The sequence below is a fragment of the Ammospiza caudacuta genome, chromosome 17, assembly GCF_027887145.1.
Source record: "Ammospiza caudacuta isolate bAmmCau1 chromosome 17, bAmmCau1.pri, whole genome shotgun sequence".
Lineage (NCBI taxonomy): Eukaryota > Metazoa > Chordata > Aves > Passeriformes > Passerellidae > Ammospiza > Ammospiza caudacuta.
In genome coordinates, this window is record NC_080609.1 from 647,144 (window position 1) to 670,080 (window position 22,937).

Genomic DNA, 22,937 nt, shown 5'->3' on the forward strand with positions numbered 1-22,937 from the left:
CTCCCCACAACTGGGTCAGGAAGGATTCCCTGGAGAGAAGTGGAAAGAACCTGTTTATTTAACAGGCACAGCCTCCCCAGCACACAAAATGAACAATACCAGGTGATACCACTCTTTCACCACTCTGAAAAAGATGACAAGTTCAGAAAGTCTCTCTTGGGGTGGTCGCTCTGTTATCAGTCCCTCTGGTGCTGGGGCAGCTGCTGCAGCCACAAGGTGCAAACTCTCGGTGTTTCCCAGGTCCCAGTCCAGAGCAGGTTTGAGTGGTTCCAAAAAAGGGAAAGGAAAAACAGTCCAGGGAAAAATTTGGACTGCTTAGCTAAACTAACTAATGAGCAGAAGCAAAAGCAAGAGCAAATCAAAAAGCCAAGCAAAAAGCAAAAACAGCACCATGTACTGCCCTGTCTCTGTGTCCCGCCAGCCATGGGGGAGCGGCTGATAACAAAACCAAAACAAAACTTTGCTCTTCAGAGCCAGTCTTGAAGGCACAGAACATAATATCCAGCATAAAGAGAACACATGAATGGGGATACAAGCATCATAATGTCACCCTAGGACAGCAAAGTTATTCCAAACTGCCTCCCAGCAGCCCCCTCCTCACTGATGCCATCTGCTGGGGCTGTGCCAGCTTCAGGAGATGCCTCCAGGGCCTGCATTCCCTGTGGGAAAAATGCATATTGTATGACTCGTTTTTCACAAATATTAAAATGAATATTATATGTGTTGTGTTAGAAAGTTATGTTGTATGAATTTTCTTAAGTAGTGTCTTAAATCTAGTTTTAGGGTATAACATAATGTTAAAATAGAAACCATGCTATGTGAGATACTTTTTTAAAGAAAGGACTCACAGTGAGATAGCAGCCACAGGACACCTAAATCTTTCAGAGAAAGAGAATTTATTGCTCTCTTATCAGAACAAACAAACTTCTTCCCGCCTGCTCTGCCATGGAGACACCGTCAAGATTCAGAGGAAGAAGCTGACACTGACCAGACAGAATCCTGTGTTTGAATGGAATTTATGCATCATGGATGATGTGTATGAATATGTAACAGGTTATTGTTTTTAAGGGTTGATCCTCTGTTAAAGTGTGTCTTTTTCAGGCTTATTTTGCCCAGAAAAAGGTACTTGGACATCCATAACGCTTTGTTCTTATTGTCTTGCATTGTCCTAAAACTTAATTGTCCAAACTTTTATTACCCTAATTATATGACTCTTTTTATAACAATTTAATTACTATTAAACTTTGAAAATTTTAAGAACAAGTGATTGGCATTTTTCACTTAGTGTCTGACACACAACATCCCATGTAGCAATGTTTCTGGGGGAGCCATTTACAACACGGGGGGGTTACAGGATGTGAAAAACACCAATCACTTGTTTTTTAAAAATTTAAAAGTAATAAAATGGTTATAAAAATAGCAATATAATTAGAGTAATAATAATTTGGGTAATTTGGATTAATATTTGCGAAAAGGCAATCATAAAATACGCATTTTTCCCACAGGAGGACTGGGCTCCCCCAGTTATTCCCTGTGCAGGCGGGACCCCCTGTTCCCCTCAGAGCTCTCCCGCGCTGAGGGGCCGCTGCCGCTTCCCGTCCTTCGCGCCCGCCCCCAGCGGCCGCCGGGAGCTGGGGCCGCCCCGCCCGCCCTTTTATCGGAGCCATGGAGAAGGAAAACCGCTTTAAATTGTTCATGCCGCCGCGCCTGAGCGCTGGGCAGGTGTCTGCGGGCAGATCCCAGGTGAGAGCTCGGCCGCGGGGTCGCTGAAGGCGGCCCATACCACACACCCCCCCGGCCGCCCCCTCGGGCTGTGCTGCTCTGGAGGCCGCGGCTGAGGAGGGGACGGGGGGAAAGCGCAGGGGCCCTTCCCTGGGGACACGGGGACAGTGCTGGGCCCGGCGAGTACCCCGGCAGGGCCCCGAGCTGGAGCACACACACACCTGCCCCTTGCCCCGGGCTGGAGCACACACACACCTGCTCCTTGCCCCGGGCTGGAGCGCACACACACCTGCCCCTGCATAGGCCGGGACCGCTCCTGCACTGGACTCATTTCTGTGCGTGTGCCTGGAGTGGCACATGCAGAGACATCTTCGGTTTGAATTTCAAAGACTTTTGTTGTTGTGTTTTCTCAAAACTGAAGGGAATCATCTTCTGGAGCATCCGCTCTGTGTTGTAAGTCCACGTTTGCTGTGGGTAATTCAGCCCGGAGAGCGAGCAGGGCTCTGTCGCTGGCCGGGGTCTGTGTACAAATCACCAACGGGACGGGGCTGCTGAGGAACTGCCTTGAGCTGTTTTATTTTCCAGCATCAGTCTCATTACATGGTTATGACAATGGGAAGATGCCAGCAGCTCACATCCCAGGCAGCTGACCAAGAACTTAATGTTACAACTTACTTTAAAAGTTTTTTGACCAGTCACACAAAGCAAAAGCACATTGACAGTAGTTCTATCCAATCACCATAAGCACACGTACCTTTGGTTAAAACAATGCTTGCTTATTTTGAATACAATACCTGCTTTTAAGCCCTAAAGCACAATGCACAGAGCTCCATTATTAACCTTAAAGCTTCCTAATATCTCGCTAGATAAACTTTTCTGTAACTTAGGGAGTTATTCTAGCCAAGCCTTAATACACAGACCATTGTTCTATTTGTCCTTACTTTTGTACTTTCTACATGATTTTTCTGCTGACCAATCTCATGGCTGCTGCTTGGCTCTCATCCCAGTTCTGCTGTCTCTGAGGCCTGCCTTTTGCAGCTTTCCCAAACCCTTCTGATTTTATGGATTCCCACAGGCCCCACTCAGATGCTCGCACTGGCATTGGTGTCTTGGTCTCACCAGATCAGGTGTACAGTGAAAATGTTCTGTCCCCACACTGAGTTATGAGAATTGAACAAGTTATTTTTTCATGTCGAAGCTCCTTATGAAATATGTTGAGATTCAGATGCGATATTCTGACAGCAGATGAGTTAGCTGTTTACAGGATGAACTTCTGTGACTTCAAAACCTTGTAAAAGGGTATTCTCATGCTGAAACATAATCAGATATGGTTTAGAAGTGCCCTTGGAAGTAAAGCAAAGAAATATCAACTACTGGTCTTCAAAAAAGTAATTTGTCTCCTTGAGTCCTTTGCCATGCACCAGTGCCCAGACAGGCAGGAGCTGCTGAGTTCCCTGCATTGAAAGCTCCCCTTTGGCCACAGTCTGTAAATCAAACTGCAGGACACCAACAGTTTGATCAACCACTGGGAAGTAAGAAGTGAGTTCCAAAGCCATTACCAATCCCTTGGGCTTTGAAAATTGTAGGCAGCTGTTTTATTAATGATAAATTCTATTTTCACATCATCTGTAGGGATTCTTTTTCCCTGGATTTTATAATTCCTCTTTACAAATCTGCCCATAAGGAACTAAGAAACTAAAAATTCTTAAATTTGTGCAGGGTTTTAACAGATGCTCAGATGATGAATTTAAGCTGCCATTCGATGTGTTGAGCCTGGCGAAATCACTGATTCAGGTACCATTGGAATATTTGCCATGCACCTTCTTTAGATTTGTATATATTGTCAAGTTTTAATTTTCATGAGTAGTCTCACAGTTTCATATCTGTAACTGTTAAATACAGTTTCACTGTTACTTTTTTTAGAAATACATTGATCAAAATCTCTTCATGTTTCAGATACAATTTCACAGCAAGTGAAACTTTGCTCTGAAGTAGATGAAGAGGTCAGCTAAGTATCAACTCTGCACATCTAATTCCTTGGGGTCTTTTGAATTTGTTCCCAAACAGTGCCTAAAGCATTATTCAGTAGATATTCCAGGGCTAAAGGAAGTAATCAAAAGGGAACAATGTTTTCTGTCTCCTGTTTAAAACTGAATCACTTCCAGGAGATGTTTGGGATTTAGTGAACATGCCTGGAAACAATCTTATAAATTAAGGTGATTGCAATGTTGTTTTTGTTCTTTCTTTGTTTCAAGTGCCTGCAAAGTCTATGAGCATTAATTAGAGTAAGATTTAAACATTTAAGCATCCTTGTGGAACTGCTTCTGAATATTCTGTTGAGGGGCAGAAGGGTTGAAGTCAGAGTATTCTTTGGAAAACTGAAGTGGATTATCCCAATTGCCTTGTCTGGCTTTATTTTATCTGTAAAACAATTAATTCAGTGGTTTCCTCAAGCACTGGATTCCTTTCACAGTGTCTTTACCAGCAGATCTCTGCTTTAGCACAACTCAGTACAGCTCATTTTTTTTGCAATAGCTTCTGTATTTGCAGCTACAAAACACTATTTGCTACCACAAAATAAAACACATTTCTTGTGCTCTCTCTGCTGATTTTCATATCCCTGACAACTTTTTAGACTTTTTTTAATCCTAAGCTATTAAAGTACCACAGGACTGTAACAAAACTGTGATGCAGCCAGTACAAGGATGTTGTTTGGGGCTGTTGTAAGTGAACCAAAGGGCCCTTGGGGCTCTTGTGTTGCTCTCCCTGCCTCGACCACTGGCCCAGCCCTGCTTGTAGGGCACTTTCAAGGTGGTCTAAGGGCACAAGGGTGGTGCTTTTCCTTCCTGCTCCGTGCATGAGCAGAGAACTGCTGTGACACTTGGATATTTATAAATCCCTGGGTCCAGATGGGGTCCATGCCAGGGTGGTGAGGGAGCTGGCAGATGAGCTTGCCAAGCCTCTCTCCATCATTTATCAGGAGTTGTGGCTCACTGTGAGGTTCCAGATGATTGGACACTGGCCAGTGTGACACCCATGTACAGAAAAGGTAGGAAGGAGGATCCTGGTAATTCCAGGCCAGTCAGCCTGGCCTCAGTGCCAGGTGAGATAATGGAGCAGTTCACACTGAGTGCTATCACACGGCACTCACAGCCTGGCCAGGCTATCAGACCCAGCCAGCAGGGCTTTACCAAGGGTGGGTCATGTCTGACCAACCTGGGCTCCTTCTGTGAGCAGGTGACCGCCTGGTGTGTGCAGGAAAGGCTGTGGGTGTTGTGTGTCTGGGCTCCAGCAAGGCCTTTGGCACTGTCTCTCACAGCACATTCCTGGAGAAGCTGCAGCCATGGCTGGGACAGGAGCACTCTGTGCTGGGCTCAGAACTGGCTGCATGGCTGGGCCAGAGAGTGATGGTGAATGGTGCTGCATCCAGCTGGCAGCCAGGCACCAGTGCTGTCCCTCAGGGCTCTGTACTGGGACCAGTTCTGTTCAATATTTTTATAGATGACATGGATGAGGGCATTGAGTCCTTCATCAGTAAATTTGCAGAGGACACTAAGCTGGGAGCTTGTGTTGATCTCTTGGAAGGAAGGAGGGCTCTGCAGAGAGGCTTAGATCAGTAGGATGGATGGGCAGAGTCCAGCAGCATGAAGTTCAGTAAGTCCAAGAGCTGAGTTCCACATTTTGGCCACAGAAGTCCCCTACAACTTTCCAAGCTGGGGACAGTGTGGCTGCACAGTGCTCATGCAGAAAGGGCCCTGGGGGTGCTGGGGACAGCTGGTTGAACATGAGCCAGCAGTGTGCCCTGGTGGCCAGGAAGGCCAATGGCATCCTGGCCTGGATCAGGAATGGTGTGGCCAGCAGGAGCAGGGAGCTCATTCTGCCCCTGTATGGGCACTGCTGAGGCTGCACCTTGAGTGCTGTGTCCGGTTCTGGGCCCTCAGCTTAGGAAGGACGTTGAGATGCTGGAGCACATCCAGAGGAGGGCAACAAGGCTGGTGAGGGGTTTGGAACACAAGCCCTGTGAGGAACGTTTGAAGGAGCTGGGGCTGTTTAACCTGGAGAAGAGGAGGCTCAGGGGTGATCCTATGGCTCTCTACAGCTTCCTGCAGGGAGGTTGGAGCCAGGTGGGGTCGGGCTCTTCCACCGGGCAGCACTGACAGAACCAGAGGACACAGTCTCCAGCTACAGCAGGGAGAGGATAGGTTGGATATTAGGGAAAAAATTTCACCAAAAGAATAATGAAGCACCGGAATGCTCTTCCCAGGGAGGTGGTAGAATCACCATCTCTGGATGTGTTAAAAAAAGCCTGGACATGGCACTCAGTGTCAGGGCATAGGTTGGACTCAATGATCTGAGAGGTCTCTTCCAACCTCATTATTCTGTGATTCTGTGATTCTGTGTGTGTCCATGGCAATATCACAGGTACTCTTGGGCCAAGTCTCTGAAGCTGCTTTTAATTAACTCAGCAGTGTCTGTCAGAAGGAGAGGACAGAAATGGGGTGAAGAACCTGCTAGAAGGAATTTTGGCTTCACTGATAATTCTGGCAAAATTTTTATTGATTTTGGTGGACTGCAGTTATCCTTATGTCTTTAAGCCCATCTATTTGGTGATGTCTGAAGGGGGTTTGGGATATTTCATTGTATTTGTTTCTCCTATGTGCTCTGTAATGCCTTTTGATACATACACAGAAGATGCACAAAGATTTAAACTTTGGCTCCTGATCATATATAAACTCTTGTGATGTTTTTAAAAGATAAATACATTATCTACAACAGTAATAATTAGATATTATATACTATTAATTGATTAATATTTGAGATTAAATTGTGGGACCTGTTTTAATAGAATCCAGAAACAATGAATGAATTGTTCTCAAAACTCTACAAAGAGGCTGAGAAGATCAAGCACTGGAAACTGACTGTGGAAACTGAACTAAACCAGAAAGAAAGAAAACTCCAAGAGAATAGAAAGATTACTGAAGCACAGAAGAAAGCCATTCAAGAGCTGCAGGCCAGTATTGTATAGTGTACATTGAATAGATGAAGTTCAGTGCTTCCTGATTCAGTATGACACTATTATTGATACAGTTAAATATTAAAGACTGTTGCAGTTTGGTTTGTGCCTTGAGAAAATGATTATTTTGAGAAGTTGCAGGCACCTGTCCTGTGTGAGGGTGTGTATGAAGAATATACCTGTAAGTGTCTCATTTGCTGGCAAATTATTGTTCATTAATTATTGCATCTTTCATGCAAAAGAAAACAAGAAACGTGACTCAGCGTGTAATACAGATAAAACAGACTTCTGTCTACTGATGCCCCAAATTACTTTTTTCATGAGGGATTTGAGAAGTCAAAGTGCATTTCTAATATATTTTTCAATAACAGTGTCTTTTTGCATTTGTTCCCCATGAAATTAGTTTGAAAATGAGAAACTCCATTTGAAACTGGAAGATGAGATATGTGAAAATAAAGATCTCTTGAAAGAGTGAGTAATAGCACCAAGTATATATTTTTGTGGTGGAAATAATCAGTTTCCATGTGGGCAGTTTTATGTAGCTGTTAAATTTTGAAAGTAATTTCCATTGTTACTCCTTAGGTGCACAAAGCACTGTGCACTCCTGTGCAAACATGATATTTTTCCCTCCCTTAGAGCTGCTGCTTCGAGGCATCTGTGTAATCTGCTCAAGGAAACCTGCACTCGCTTTGCAGAGAAGACCAGCAAATGTAAATGCTTTTTTAGTTTTTATTTATCAGAGTAAATGTGCTTCTAGCTTGCTCTAAATTCACAAACAGAAGCAAGAAGAAGAAATTTCTCATGCTGTTCAGAAAAGTTCTCCAGTTGAGATCAACTGGATGTGGCTCTCAGAATGAGAAGTGAATTTTAAGTGGCTCACAAAATTGGAAGTGAAGCCCCAGGTCTAACAGACTTGTGGTTTGTAATGCTAAATGCAGAGGGCTTTAGAAGGCACTGAGATTGCTTGCTGCAAGGTTGCCAGCCTGGGAGCTCTTTGGGTGCCCAAACAGTGCTCCAGGTTTGAGGCAGTGCCCACAGCCCCGACTGGCACTGGAGCCACTGCAGGGCAGGGCAGGGCTCCCCAAGGCTGCTCAGCCCATTGAAGCTTTGCAGTCCCAGCCACACTCTGGGAATATATTCAGACATGAGAAGTGACACTTCACGCCTGTTTTTAGGCAGTGGAATCTACTCTGAATTCCCAGCACTCTGTAACAAATTTCCAGAGCTGACATTTCCTGTTTTCAGCCATCACATATTTATGGGGAAAAAAGGTCTGAACCCCAAGGTGTAATGAGTAACTGGAATTCTTCTAATGAAACTGAATAAGCCAAGACAGTTGGATAACTTAATGAAGTTTAAATTCTTGAGGTTTTAAAATATGTTCTTGATTGGAAATCCTACTGTATATGCAATTTAGAATTGGTATTATAATCATCAGAATTATACTAACTTGATCGTGGATACTTAAGAAGTGTCTATTTCTTTTTAGCCTTAATTCTAGAAACACTTGTATATAGATGTACTGTTCTTTTTTGATAGCTGTTTCTTTTACTGTTCTCTTTTTAATTGTTTTCTTAGGAAAAAATAGTATCAATTACAAAAGTGAAAGGAAAGAAGGAAAATATGGACATGGAGTGTTGTTGCAATTTTATAATGACAGCTCTGTGGTTATAGGTATCTGCTGATAAGAAGAAATTCAGTGCTAAACCCTAGATTACAGTTTATAAATACTAACAGTTTTGATAGATTATTATTAAACAGCATTAATACTATAATTTTTAATATGGTCACATAAACTGATCCAGAATTACACTTTTCACAGAAAAAATATCTTAGGAAGGAAATTTAAAAGCTGAGCTTGCTTAATGTTTCATTGAAATACACATTTTTCCTAGATTCTGTAACTTTCGGCAGCATGTTTCATAATGACTTATTAAATAAGAATGGAGTTGATAATTCCTTTTTAAATTTATTATGCTGATTAAGTATAATCACTTGGACAGCTGGAATTCTTGTCCAAAAGAAAAACTTTCTCATATGTTCTTGCTTTGATAGATGAACAGAAAAAGGAAGCAACAATATAATTGTATGAGGAACTTCACAGCAACGTAGAAGTAAGTGAGCAAGCTTGATGCAAGGAATGTGAGTTATGTGAGCTGAGCTGAGTTCCATGTTTATTTTGGGATACTGTTTGTATCCATCCTGTGTGGGTATCATGTCATGTGTGATGCAGGAAGTTGGGTTTTCAATCCCTTTTCAAGAATTATTTTTGTGTTCTATCAAACACATTCAATGGAGAAGGTGCAGCAGTGTGTGGGATGTAGATCCTGTGATCTGGGTGATGTGTGCTTAGTGCTGGGTCACTGCCACAGCTTCTGGCTTCTCTTTGGGCTCTGTTTCACCTCCCTGCTGGTTCCTCAGAATGGCTGAGGTGGGCAGCAGCCCCTGGAGAAGTTCCAGGGTTTCCAATATTGAACTTCAAATATAAAATTTTGTGTTTAGAGAATGACAGTGGCATTTGGAGAGCTTCGTTTGCAAGCAGAGAATGACAGATTGGAAATGAGTTTCAAATGTGAGAATTCTGTTTATTGTGTTTATGCAGCTGGCTCAGTTTTGTACTTCATAGCTTGTGTTACACATGCAGTGTCAGGGCAGGCAGATGTGAAGGGCTGGAATGGTGAGCAGCTCACACTGAGACACTGGGACCCTTCTTTTATTCCTGCTGCCTTTGGTCACTGCCTGGCCCCTTCTGTTGCTGTTCCACTGGGCCAAAGCTAGAACTTTATTTCTCAAACAGTCACTCAAAATTGAAGTTTTGTCTGTGAAGTACAGTCTAGAGATCAATACTTACTTCCCATAGTTTGTTTATTTAAAAGATAATGCACTAGTGTATAGCTACAGAAACTTTAGCTAAATGCTCGCTCTCTGTATGTATAGCCTGCTATGTTCCTGTTTCATTCTCACATGCTCTTTTCTGTTTGTATTTTGATTATAAAATCAAACATTGCCTCAGCAATTACTCTTGGGAAACAAATGGTACAGCTGTACAATTCCAGGCAATCTTAAACTGGAAGTTGTATTGAACTTGGGGTATATTTCAGCTAGAATGTTAACTATGGATGTTACTGTATCTCCAAAGTAAAAGAAGAAGCAGAAAAAGTGGACAAGTTTGAGAAAGAATGCAAACTGGAAGTCAGTCGAAAGGAAAAGCAGGTTTGCTCATTTTACCATCTAAGATGTAGAGCTTTGTTTGTGCCTAAAGGGGCAATGCAAGAGCCAAGAAGTGTTTCTGGGTATTAGTAAAAAAGACAAAATAATATCTGAAGCTGTATTTAAGTCAAATTCTGCTAAGTTTAGTGGTGTTTCAGTCCCTTTACTCTACTGGAATTTATGGTTTGATTTTGAATTGGAGAACTTTTTTGTTTAGAATAATGTGACTTGATCAATATTTGGCTAAGATATTATCTAGACAAATTTTATCTATCTATCTATCTATCTATCTATCTATCTATCTATCTATCTATCTATCTGTCTGTCTGTCTGTCTGTCTATCTATCTATCTATCTATCTATCTGTCTATCTTGAATGACAGCAAAATGTCTGATTATCATACCTGGGGTACAAATGAAAATTAATATTTTTTCCAGACTTCATGATGATATTTCTTGCATTTTTCTAGATTTCAGCTCTTACCATACAGAGAGATGAAAAAGATGATGTCATAGAAGACATCAAGGCTCAGCTGCAGACATCACAAAATAAGATTGCTGACTTAATGGAAGCAAAATGTAAGAGTTCTGCCTGCTGTGTTTAAATGGAATTGTTTATAGAATTGAAATGTAATTGTTTATAATTGTTTATTTATTATATGTAATTGTTTAGAGAAGCACAGGAAACAGGGTCATGACAGTCCTATTCTGTTGCTGGTTGGCAGCAGAATTTTGGGGCCTTGAAGGCCTTATTTTTGTTTGGAGCAGGAGCTGCTCATGTGGGAGCAGGACTGGCAGGGCAGTTTTTAGGGGGAGTCAAGCAGTGAGAGCTTTTGAAAATTACAAGGGAAAAATATGTTGCTTCAGTTTGCAAATTTACAGTCAGGCAGATGTCACTGAGGGAACTTTTCAGAACTTGATTGCCAATACTTTTAAGCCATATATATTCAAATTTTATATATTATTTTATAGTATATGATGTCAGTACCATTGGTCTTTGTTACATTCTTTAAATGTATGTAATTTTCCATTTTTGGCAGCATTTTTTAGTAAATATCCTATTTTTTAAAATATAAACATCTTTTTTTGTTTAGTACATAATGAAGAAATGTTAAAGGAATCCCAGGTCAGTAAAGAACATTTGAGGGCAGAGCTGGAAGAGGCTAAAATTTCATTGCAAAAGGCAGAGGTACCCCTTGCTTATAGTTTTACAGTAGAAATAGATTAGATGAGTATTTGCATAAATAATTATGGATACTTTAGACATGAAACAGCTGTAGCTTTTTGTTGCAAAACATGTTTAGAAATGATATCATGTCTTGAAGGCTACTCAAAAGAACTTGGAAACTGAATTCCAGACTACAGTGAAAACATTATTTCAGGTCACTGGAGAAAAGGAAGAGCAGGAGGAAGAATGTAAAAAAATGAAGGCTTTGCTTGCAGCCCTGACAGAGGAGTTGGAGACTTCTGTTACCGATTTGAAAAGCTTGCAAAATAGGCAAATTAATGAGTTTAAATTCCAGGAGTGATCTTACAGGTTGCAGTCTATGACAAAATCAAGAACAACTGGAAATGAAGCTGAAATTTGGAGGTTTTTTTCACGCAGTGGTCTAAATGCAGAGAATTTCATGTAATTTTTTTTTTTGTTTGTGATAGTTGATACTGTATAAAAAGTAAATTTTTGTCCCCTCCAACTTTCATAATTCTCTCTTTAAGAAATACAGATTTCTTAAAGGTAGGTATATATTTGTTTACTTTTATGTCTGCTGTTCTGAGGTTGTACAAGTGAAATTTGATGTGTGTTGCAGGCAGATCTATCATCTGCCTGTTGAAAGGTAAATGTTCTTAAAGTGCTTGTGCTAAGACTTTGTCTTATTGTCCTGTAAGTTTCAAATGCAGTGCTTTGTACTCTACATTTGGGATACCATTTTCTTAGATTAAAGAAATCTGAAGATGACTCAAAGCTGCTTACCTTGGAGCTCCAGATTAAATCTGCTGAACTGGGTAAGGCTTGTAGAAAGGCAGAAAATGAGCTGGGCAGTAATAAAAATGTTTTCTGCTGTTGTCTGGAAATGGACTGTCTCTGGTAGTTGGAGAAATGATTTTACAGTGGCCTGTACCTGTCAGGAATGCCTGGATTTATTTTTACTCAGCTGATCCCTTTTCTTTGGGGCTCATTGGTGCTGGCAGCAGCCAAAGGGCAGTGCTGTGCACAGCTCCTATAGTCAGACCATTCATGCATAAATTCTTCTGGAGGTAATTTTGGTTTGCAGCTCAGAGCAGCAGCACTGCAGGTGCCATGAGTGACTTCTGCAGCAGAGATAAAACCTCCCATGGAGGTTTCTGTGACCCTCCCCATGCTGGAAGTGGAATGATGCTGGCAGGTGTTGTCTTTAAATATCATCAATTTGATATCCTGTGGTTTCTAGGGATGTGCTCCTTAGTCCCCAGAATCAGAGCTCTGCCTTGCTGTTGAGAACTTGCAAAAAATACCAGAATTGTGCAAGTGCACATAGAAACCATCTGGAAGTTAGTAGCAACTGGTTTCCTTTCCCAGCATATCCATGAGATACCTTCAGCAGTTCAGATTTTTTTTCTGAAACAATGCAGGTGCATCAATACTTGGAGAATACTCTAGTCTTACAGTCCATGGTTTATTTGAAGCTATATTTGTGGAAAACATAATAGGCTGTAAATTTTATTTAAGATAAATATTTAGTTTCTCTTCAGATATAGATTTGCTAATGTCTGAATCATTTTTTCAAGTCTACATTTAGATTAAGTCATAAATTAGCTTTTCAGTTTCTTAACTTAATTCAACAAGTTTTGAGAACTGGGTATTGCAAAAGGGTAAATGTTTTATACTGCCTGCTAAATATGAAAAATCATTTCTGTTCCAATAATTTTACATTTCATGTGCTGTAGAAGAGATGACTAAAGTAAAATGTGATAAAGAAGTGCAACTTGAAGAGCTGTCAGAAACTCTGGTAAATGTTAATTTTATTAATCTCATGGCATTTGCTCTTCATATGAAATTCCTCTTGCTTTGTAAGTATCTTAAATGCCATAAATAAACTCCATCCAGTCTACCTGAACATTTCTACTAAACTTTCTCACACACAATTTCAGTGTTTTCTTTGAAGAACTTCTTTATTGCCTCTGTTTTCCTTGTCTCCCATGCTTTTGGTTTTTCTTGTCTCCCTTGTTTTTGGTTTTCCATCTCAAGGTTTTTGGTTATTTCCTCCTTTGTTCATGCCCATTCAAATGCCACTCCCTCTGGATATAAAGTTTTCCCATTTTTCCTTCCTTCCAGGAAGGTAATTAGCTCTGGCCTCTGTGAACCCTGCTGTGCTGTGACACAGGCCCATTTTCTGTCACAGAAGTCTAAGCTATATGAAATACACTCTTAACAGAGGTTTATTTTCATTATGATTTTATATTTACAAGCCTAACAAGAATCCATATCAGCTAAAGTTAAGATAGTGAAATCAGGTGTGCATTTTACTATGTCTGCTTGTTGTTATAATCTGTGCATTGAGTGTTCTGAACTGAGTTTCACTCATTTTCTAAAATGGGCAAATTGGAGGACTTTGACTGAAGAAGAATCTTGAGGCTTGAGGCTACTGTACAAATTTTGCAGAGACAGAGAAATGTGGAGAGAGAAATGAAAATGCTCTCCAGATGAGAGAGGTCTGAAGCAGGGCAATAGTAACATGTTTTTAGAAATAGTGCAGTCACACATCATGACTTGGATACAAGTTTATACACCCAGAGCAGGGTCCCACCCTAATTGTGCAGCCCAGGTAATGAAACTCACAGCAGGGGACAGACATGAACAGCACCAGTGTCACAGTTCACTATCTCACACCACTTCCAGATCCCAGCAGAGACTGGAAAGATCCAATCTGGATAATCCATGACATGGATGTTGTTGGGTTCTTCTGAAAGCCTTGTGCTCTTAGTTCATGTCTGATAACCTCCAGCAGTTGGAGTTTGCTCATGGATACTGAAAACTCTTCATTTTGCAGAAAGAATTCCAGGATTTGAAAGCACAGCTGACAAGTACAGCTGAGAAGGAACAAGATTATTTAAAGCAGCTTGTGACTCTGAAAGCAGATCTTGAACAAGAGGCGTATGACCATTTGAAAATAGAATATTGAATTAGTTTTGGTGTAATATAGAAGTTGCTTTAATACACAGTGAAATGAACTGTGATTGTTTTCTAATGGAAGTTTTGAACCACATATATGCCATTAATTATATACTTACATTTCTAAATTCCACTTTCTCTATTTGTATGTGTTCTATGGCATATGTAGTTGTTCCATATCTCTCTGACTTATTTAACAAGAAGAGAAAGTTTCTGAATTCATTGCTAATCTTGCTTTGAACTACATCATCTTCACTAACCATTATATTGATATAAAAGTTGACTTTGATTTTCTTTCCTTCTTCTGTCACCTTTTTATATCTCTCTGGCTCTGCTGCAAAGCTTATATTTGTAGATAAAGGCCTGGACTTCTTTCAGCATGGAATAACACTTGATAATGGGTATGTTTATTTAAAAGGAGATTTCAAAATGCATCCTGTTATTCCTCTTGGCCATTTGTTTTAAATTAGGTTAAAGAATGAACAACTAACAGTGTATCTCAATAAGCTTTTACTAGAGAAAGAACAAACAGCACAAGAGAAAAATGCTGTGGCAGCAGAACTCCAGAAGCTGCAAGAACAACAAGAGGCAAGTTGTAAACTTCCAGCTTTCTTGAAAGGACTCAATTTGAGTCAATACTCAATTTGACAAATGACTCAGTTTCACAAATTAGATGATGAGCTGCAACGTGACTTGGGTCTGTAGAGTACCTGAGCTATTTTTTGTGTTTGAATTGGAAAGGAAGTGTATTTACACTTGTGAACAAGGCAGGTCAGTGTGCTTTGGATGTCTTTGAATTTTTTAAGAAGTCACTTTGAATTTTATTTCTTTGCTGACACGGGTCTTTATTTAGGATAGTAAGAAAGAAGAAGAAAATACAAAGCAGTTAGTTGAAAATCTAGAAGAGGCAAATAGCCAGCTAAGGCAAGTAAAAAATATTAATAATATTTGATATTGTTTAAGGAAGTAGACTCAAATAGTTGGTTATGTTCAAATGCTGCTTTCTGGGATTTTTTTGATTAAAGTTTTTCTAGATTACATAGCTAAACAGAAACTATTCAGAATTGCTGTTGGCCAAGTAGAAATTTTCTCAGATTGGAAATACCAATTGCTGCAGGAACAATGTTTGCCATCATTTTGTATTACACAGTAGGAGCTGTCTTGCTTTTTATATGTAGTGTGAGTTTTAGCTTAAATAGATTCAAACATTTTTACTTTCTTTCTATTGTTTCAAAGCAACCTGGGGTTTTGAGCATTAGAATGGATTTCAAAATTTCATTGTACACGTCTAAGATTTACAATTTTAATTTCTGGTTAAGAGTACTGAAAATGAAATTTCCAGAAAGGAAAAGCCATTGAAGATTCTAGAAAATAATTGGGAAAATTCATTTTTTCATGGATGTAGGGAACTTGATACAAGTGCATTTTTTAAATTGTGAAGATCCTGGGTTTTTTTTCTTCTTCTTTCTTGAGTCTCTAACCACTAAGGAATTGGTTCACTGCCATTAATTAACATCTTGTGGTACTTTATGGCTAAAACTCTGATTATTCTGACATGTCAGCTGGTGTTTCAGTCCCATTGGAACAAACCAGACTGGTGCAAGTGCAGGTTTGAGAACATTTACAGGAATTGCTCACATAGGGAGTCATTTGTAGAACTTACTAATTCATGTCTGAAATATCTCTTTCAGATGAATAATTTAAAGAAACAGATGGAAAATAAAACCAAATGCATTGAAGAGTTGCAGCAGGAGGTGTGTAGAGATTTTAAATGTCACAAATACATAAACACATTATACTTTGGGTTGCCTTTTCAGCAGGTTTGTGTCTGCTGTGATGTCTTTAGATACACCTATTTAATTTAAAAATTCTCCTTTCTTATCCTAACCCTGAGAAAACTAGGGAGTCAGCTTTGGAATCACTTGATTTGTTAAATGAGCCTTAATTTGAAAAGAGCAATTACAAAAATAATATCTTTAATAAACTTCTATTCTTTTTCATTTAGTGCATAGTGTTATTTATGTACTTGTATGAGTATCTCAGTTACCACTAGTAGAAAAGAATTCTGCACTGGCACAAACTGTAGTAACTTCACTGTAAAAATAAACAACTTGTATTTTTGGTCATGACATCTTCACACCTTCTGTCAGCAGCATCTTAGTTTTAATACCCATTCTGCACCTCATTTGTTATTCCCTGCTGCTGCTCAGGAGGAGCCTTTCTTAAGGTCATGAAGAAACAGTAATTATCACAGAAATTAGCTGAACATTCATTTGTTTGAAAAATTGTTCTGGAACCTGAGCTGTACAACAGCTGAGAGTTATTTGCCTGATGAAAGCTGGAATTTCTTGATGCAGTTAAACCATGACATAATTCTATTAACTTATTAAGGTACAGTGCTTGTTTTGTTTTATTTCAACAGAATAAGGTGCTGAAAAAGAAAATTATTGCAGAAAGCAAGAAAAGTAATACTTATGAAGAGAAGGTAGGTTTAAATAACATCATGTAGAAGATGAGGTGAGTGTTTTTAAGTCCCACTGTAAATAATGATAATACTTGTTAAATACATTCGGAACTGGTTTTTGGATCTGGGATACAGACTTTGCAGGAAGGAGTTCATAGTTTTTAGAAGATGCTTCCATTTTTAATCATTGGACACTGACTATTGGACATTTAAGAGATGGATTCACATTGCAATTAATGATGTTTCAAATCTGTTCCTTTCTTTTGTTGATAGTGGACTGAACAGGGTTCAGCAACCTCATTGTAACAGAAAAGAATTTAAAAGACATATATATATATATAAATATATTACTCTTTTTAGGCTGTTCTTTAAATGTGTTCTTCAGTGGCAATCCCTCTGATGGGAATATTGTGTCCAGCTTTGGGTACTGCACCTGAAGAAAAGTGGACTGTTTTGAGGATATTCATATGATAAACTTAAAAGGGAAAAACTGTAATCAAAATGCACAGCTGGGAGAAAAATGTACCATATGTACCATAAAACCTGTGAAAATCTGATACAGACTTACAAGAGAGGGAATAAAATCTCCATCTGTATTTGTTTTTTTCTGAGGCATTCACAGCATTTAGGGTGACTGCTTAGGGCAGTCTTCCCCATTGTGCTGTTGCCATTGTTCCTTTGAGTATTTTCTAACTCACTTCAGGCCTAAGTTCAACTCTTTATTAAAAAAAAAGGTGAACTTCTAAATAGCAAACACTTTAATCATATGCCTGAAAAGTAACAGAGTGTTTGTGCTCAAAAATAAGAGGTAAGAAAAAATCATCAACATAGTAATTCCTAAACAAATAACAGCAGCAATTCTGCATTCTCAAAAGGTGAATAAATTGCAGTTAGACAAGGAAAATATGAACAAGCAACATAAGGAAGAAGTTGACATCTATCAAAAAGACATAGAAACAAGAAAAGTAAATTAAAATAAACTACGTGAAGAGGTGAGAGGTGTTAATTTTTACAATCTAATTTTTTTTTAAATTTAAAATGTTTTTATGAAGCTTTATTGGCAGGAGTCCTTGTTCTTACATTTCAGATATAAATGGACCTTGTTGTGTTTGCCTGTGAGCAAAGCTTTAGTACATTTGGTTCTTAGGTTGGAGTATTTGAAAATATCTTTAAAATAAGAACTCCATTAAAAATTCTTTCTTTCAAGATATAGTGCAAAGAAATTCCACCCTTGGTATAAAGTCAGCACAATTAAATTAGATTATAACGTCTCCCACATTAGGACTTTTCCGCCCACACTTTTTTGATGGCAATACTAAGAAATGTTAGGGCAGAGGGCTTGAAATGGCCTTTTGGTTTGCAGTGAGCTTGCCTGCCATGGCTGTACCTTTGATCTTGCCCATTTTAACAATCTGCAGAAAAGATGAGGTATTTGAAAGGGATCTTAAAAGCAAATGAAGCCCAAGTGGGACTGCAAACTTTGCCCCCACAGGGGGAAGAAGAAATTAAGATCTAAAAAAAATTATATTGTTATGTTGATGAATGAGATGCAATTTATTACTGACAGGTAGAAAATATGAGGTTGCTTTGTGATGAAACTGCAATGATACGGAGAGAAACTGATACCCAATGTCAGCACAAGATAACTGAGATGGTGACACTGATGGAAAAGCACAAGGTCAGAGATTTTCCTGCTTGCTGTGGTTTGCAATGGGTGATACCATGTCAATACCATGTTTATAACTTGTGACACCACGTTAATGACCTTTCAAAAGCAGAAACAGGCCTGAGTCTGGGAAAAGGAAGCTGAACACATGCTGCACTTTGCCTCATCTAAAATCAAATTCATTTGAAGATTATGAACACATTCCTATGGGCAGATAAATTCCATTCATCTAAACTTCTGGGACTTTTAGATTTTTTTCAATTCAGGCTTCCTTTGATACCATGTGAATGCAATATTTTTCAGTATCAGTTTGGCTCTCTCTGAGATTACTTAATGACCATCAGCAGTTTAGCCTGACACATTTTAGTTTACCTTTCTATTCCTCATTTTGCAATATCTTTAGCAGATACATTAATAAAGATGGCACAGCTGGCTTAGTGTTGAGCACATATTGCTGCACAGAAATAAAGCACTCTCTGCCAGTCCACAAAATAATACTTGAATTGAGCATTTCCTGTTTTACAGTTTCTGCGGAAGCATCAATGAATCTTTTCTTTATGAATCTTAAGGGCCTGGTTTGAAAAAATGATGTTTAAAGACTGGATAACTCTATAATTGCAACATTTAGTCACATGTTTTGAGTTTGTTGTTGGTTTGGTTTTTTTTTTACCACAGAATGAATATGATAAAATGGTTGAAGAAAAAGATGCAGAGTTAAAAGTATATAAAATGAAACAGCAAAAGCAGTTCTCATCAGAAAGAGCACTGGTAAGGAGCACTTTGCAATGGTCAATAATTCAGTGAAGGGGCTGATGTCCTTGTGTAGGGGTTTTATGCTGGCTAAGTGCAGGCACACACAAAAAAAACATTTACTCATTTTTCTCTGCTATTGTTGAGCAGAGGAGGGGAAAGAAAATTCAAGGACTGAGTTGAGATAAGGATTAGGAGAAAAACACTTTGAGGGTAAAGCAGATTCAAAATAAATAGTATAAAAATTAATAAGAGAATTAAAAGTGAGTAATAAGAATTTTAAAAAATCCTTAAAACATCTTTTTTTCCAATCCCTCCCTCTTGCCCACCAACAGCACAGAGAGACAAAAGATGTGATCTTCAGTCAGTTTGTGACTTCTAAAGATCTTTTTTCAGTTTGCTTAGAGAGTTTCTTTTCCTGCTGTGCTCTGGGGTCTTCCCACCAGAGACATTCTCTGGGAACACTTCCAGTGTGCTTTTAATTTTTACCAGTAGCAGTCCCACCCAACCTGCTGCAACAGATCTTATTCTGGGCACTAAAAACTCAAAATGTTTCTAAAAATAAATTGCAGTAGCAGTGTGTTTGTGTCTGCTCCTCCAGGTAGCGTGTCATGTTCTGACTTCCCATGTTTCTGACTTTGAATAGGAAACTTTTGTTTTAAATATTTAGATTGTGCCCTCTCACCCCTGCTCTCCCAAGGGTTTTAAGGTATTACCTTGAACACTTCTGATCAAGTACCTGTTTCTTACAGTGCTTCAGTCTTTGTTAAACAAGCTAAAGCAAAGCTTCAAGTATAGGGCTGAAAAGCACATAGAATTATCTTGTGTATCTAATGAGTGTCCCTGTTAATTACTGCCTCACTTGGGACTGTTTTCCTTTTTCTGGTCTGTGCAGAGTTAACCCTGTCCTTTATTTAATGGTTTGTAGGAAAATGAGCTGTCATGTTTGAAACGGGAACTGTCCTCCCTTAAGGCACAGCTGAGAGCAGAAATGGAAGAAAAGGTGGAGTTTTTTATTCCCTGAGCACTGGGGGTGAGAGGTGTGGCCTGGGCTTGTGCTGTGGGAGAAGTTGGATAAGAAATGAAATTGAACAGAAAACAGTGACTTTGGAATGCTGGGCTTGTGCTAAATCTGGTCATAGATTTGTGTGAACTTTGTAGCAGTCTGCGATTGTAGACTGTGCTCTGTAATTACACCAAGAAGATTTTTAACAACTGAATTCAAATCAATATTTCCTTGCTGTCACATAACTCTTTTGTAGGAGAATCTTGTAAAAGAGCACTCTGGCAGTGTGATTCCTGACAGTGAAAAGAAACACAAGGTAACTTTAACTTTTTAATTGCTTTTACAATTTGGTAATATTTATATTTGTAGAATCAATTAAAGTGCCATGAGAATTTATTTGCATTCAACAAAAGACATTGGAATGCTTTTGACTTCAATCTTTTTAAATTATAGAAAATACAAATTTATGTTCCTGACTGCTAAACCTTGTTTAGATCTATACAGTGAATCTATTCATGTAAAAATAGAAAATCTCCAAATTATATTCCTGAAATAAAAAAAAAAAATTAAATAAAAATAAAAAATGCCTCCTTCAGTACAGGAAGCCTCTTGGGCAGTCCAACATTGAAGTTTTGTAACTCCTAACAGTGAATTTTTCTTGTTGCATTTTTCTGCCTATATTTCTTACTTCTCTGTAGATTTTTTTTTCCCCCTGGGATAAGAAGGGATTTTAAAGGGTCACACCATCCCATGGAGATATTAGACAGCAGTTTCTGGAAGGGCTCCCAGTGTGTAATTTTTCTTGCTCAGTTGTTGATTTTTTAATGTCTCTAGAACTGATTTACTTAGTCTTTAAAAGTGTCCATTTGTAAAGGCACTTTTCCTCTATGAAAGAAAAAAGCTGATACAGCTGTAAAAATGGTCAAAGTATCAAAGTAGTCCTGATGGCAGAACTCACCCTTCTTCCTGTCAGGAGTTCACTTGTGGTTTTCACATTGCAACAATGGAATCCAGCACCATTTTGATGTTATCAGTCTAAAAAAGGACTGCACTGGACCATTCAGTGCTTCTCAGTTTCACTTCTAGTGAAAAGACTATTTTAAATAACACCAATCTTGATATAGCTATCAATCTTTCTCTGAAAGCCTTTTCCTGCAGTTTTGTTTGTTCCCATTTTCTTTGATGTTTGATAGAGTCCAATGTAGCGGCTACAGTTCAGAATAACCTGAATTTCTGCAGATAAGCATGGAGAACTTAAATACAATGTGCCATGAAACTCAGCTCTTCCATAGCTTCCCCTTCATTCTCCTCATTTGGCAACAAAAATAATATAAAAAATTATATTTCCACCCCACCCCACTTTGTTTGGGTCTTTGCTTCATGTTTGGATGGAAAGATCAGAGTTCCACCATTTCTCTCAGGTGAATTCTGGGACACTCAGACTGTAAACTGGGTCCTGAGTTTGGCTTTAGATTCCATACTTACCCCATAAAATATAATCTAAAAAGAGAAACATTTTCTTTCCCAGACATGTGTTATAAAGACTCCTCCATTGGATAAAATGCAGAGTGGAAGAAGCACAAACCTGCCTGCAGGGCAGAGCAGCAGGAAAAAGCAGAAAGTGCTTGTGCAGCTGACACTCAGTCAGACAGCTCTGAGCACACTGAGCTCCTGGTAAGAGCCAGAGAACAAATCGTGTGCTGAGCAGCTCTTTGTGCTCACTGCTGAGGCTGAGAATGAAATAAAGAGTTTGGGCTTCCACATTCCAGCCAATATTTATGTGTATATTTTTAATTTATTGGTTCTTTCTGGAATTGTCATTGTATGTATATAATTAACATTCTTTTTATTGAACTGTTATGCCTCATAATGACATCTTTTTTTTCATAGTCTAATATCATTAGGGGGAAAGAAAAAGTATTTTTAATATAGTGTGACTAAGTAACTTTTTAATTTATTAGAGCATAGTCTCGGAAGAAGAAATGTTTAAAAATTTGTACAAAGATTATCCACAAGCTTCACAGTTACATTCCACAGCACCAAAAAAGGTATGTTAACCTTTCCTAAGATTAAACCAAGCAGTTAATCAGATTGTTTACAGAAACGAAAGGATGGCTTTATTTTCCTTCCCAGAGCCCAGCTCCATGCAGTGTGAAATCTCCAGGCTCTGCTCTGAAACTCAAAACCATGAGGAGAATGCACGAGGCGGGCTGGACTGTGCTCTCCAAAATGGACAGGAAAAGGAAAATTAAAGATACTGTAAAGCTCTTTGCTTAAAATGCAGAAATGCCCAGTGCCCTGGCATTGCTTGCAGGGCTGTTTTTCTCTCAGAGTTGGTGCTTTGTTGCATTTTTCTGTCATACTCAGTGTGTTTAATACTGTGTTCATTCCTTTACACATATAAACTTTATAGATCTATAACTGCAACCCCTGCAGAGCATTTTCCACCTTTCCTCCCTTGTGCTTCAAAATGTTGGGACACAAATTAGCCAATTTTAAATTTGGAAATAAATAGAACTACACAGAAAGTTGTTTCAAAGCTGTTTCTGGCATTAGAAATTCTGGTTTCAAAGAACTTCTGTTCTTTTACATTTACTCTGTTTTTCTTAACACATAACTACTTAGTGGAAGAAATGTAGCTGTTAAATGAATGTTCTTTTACCTGAAGTCCTCTTGCTTTTTCCTGCATTTTAATGGCTGTTAGACCTGTCTTTTTAGACTGTTTTGTTTTCAGTATGTTAAAATGGTTTCGAAACTTCTAAAATTTCAGTAGAATTACTTGTATTTAAAAAGATTTCAGCTTCACAAGGAGTAAAATATGCACGTTATAAGATTGTGAAACCAATGTTAAGATGACATTAAATTGTTTATCTGAAATATAAAGTGTGGGACTATTTGTTGTTGCTTTAAATATTTGAACACAGACAGAAATCACCCACCAGCCTTCCTAGGGACC

The 22,937-nt window shown here is 38.9% G+C and overlaps 1 pseudogene; it reads left to right on the forward strand.

Moving 5' to 3' along the window:
* The first annotated feature begins 1,665 nt into the window (after positions 1-1,665).
* On the forward strand, positions 1,666-22,799 carry LOC131565400 (synaptonemal complex protein 1-like; annotated as a pseudogene).
* Positions 22,800-22,937: the final 138 nt, after the last annotated feature.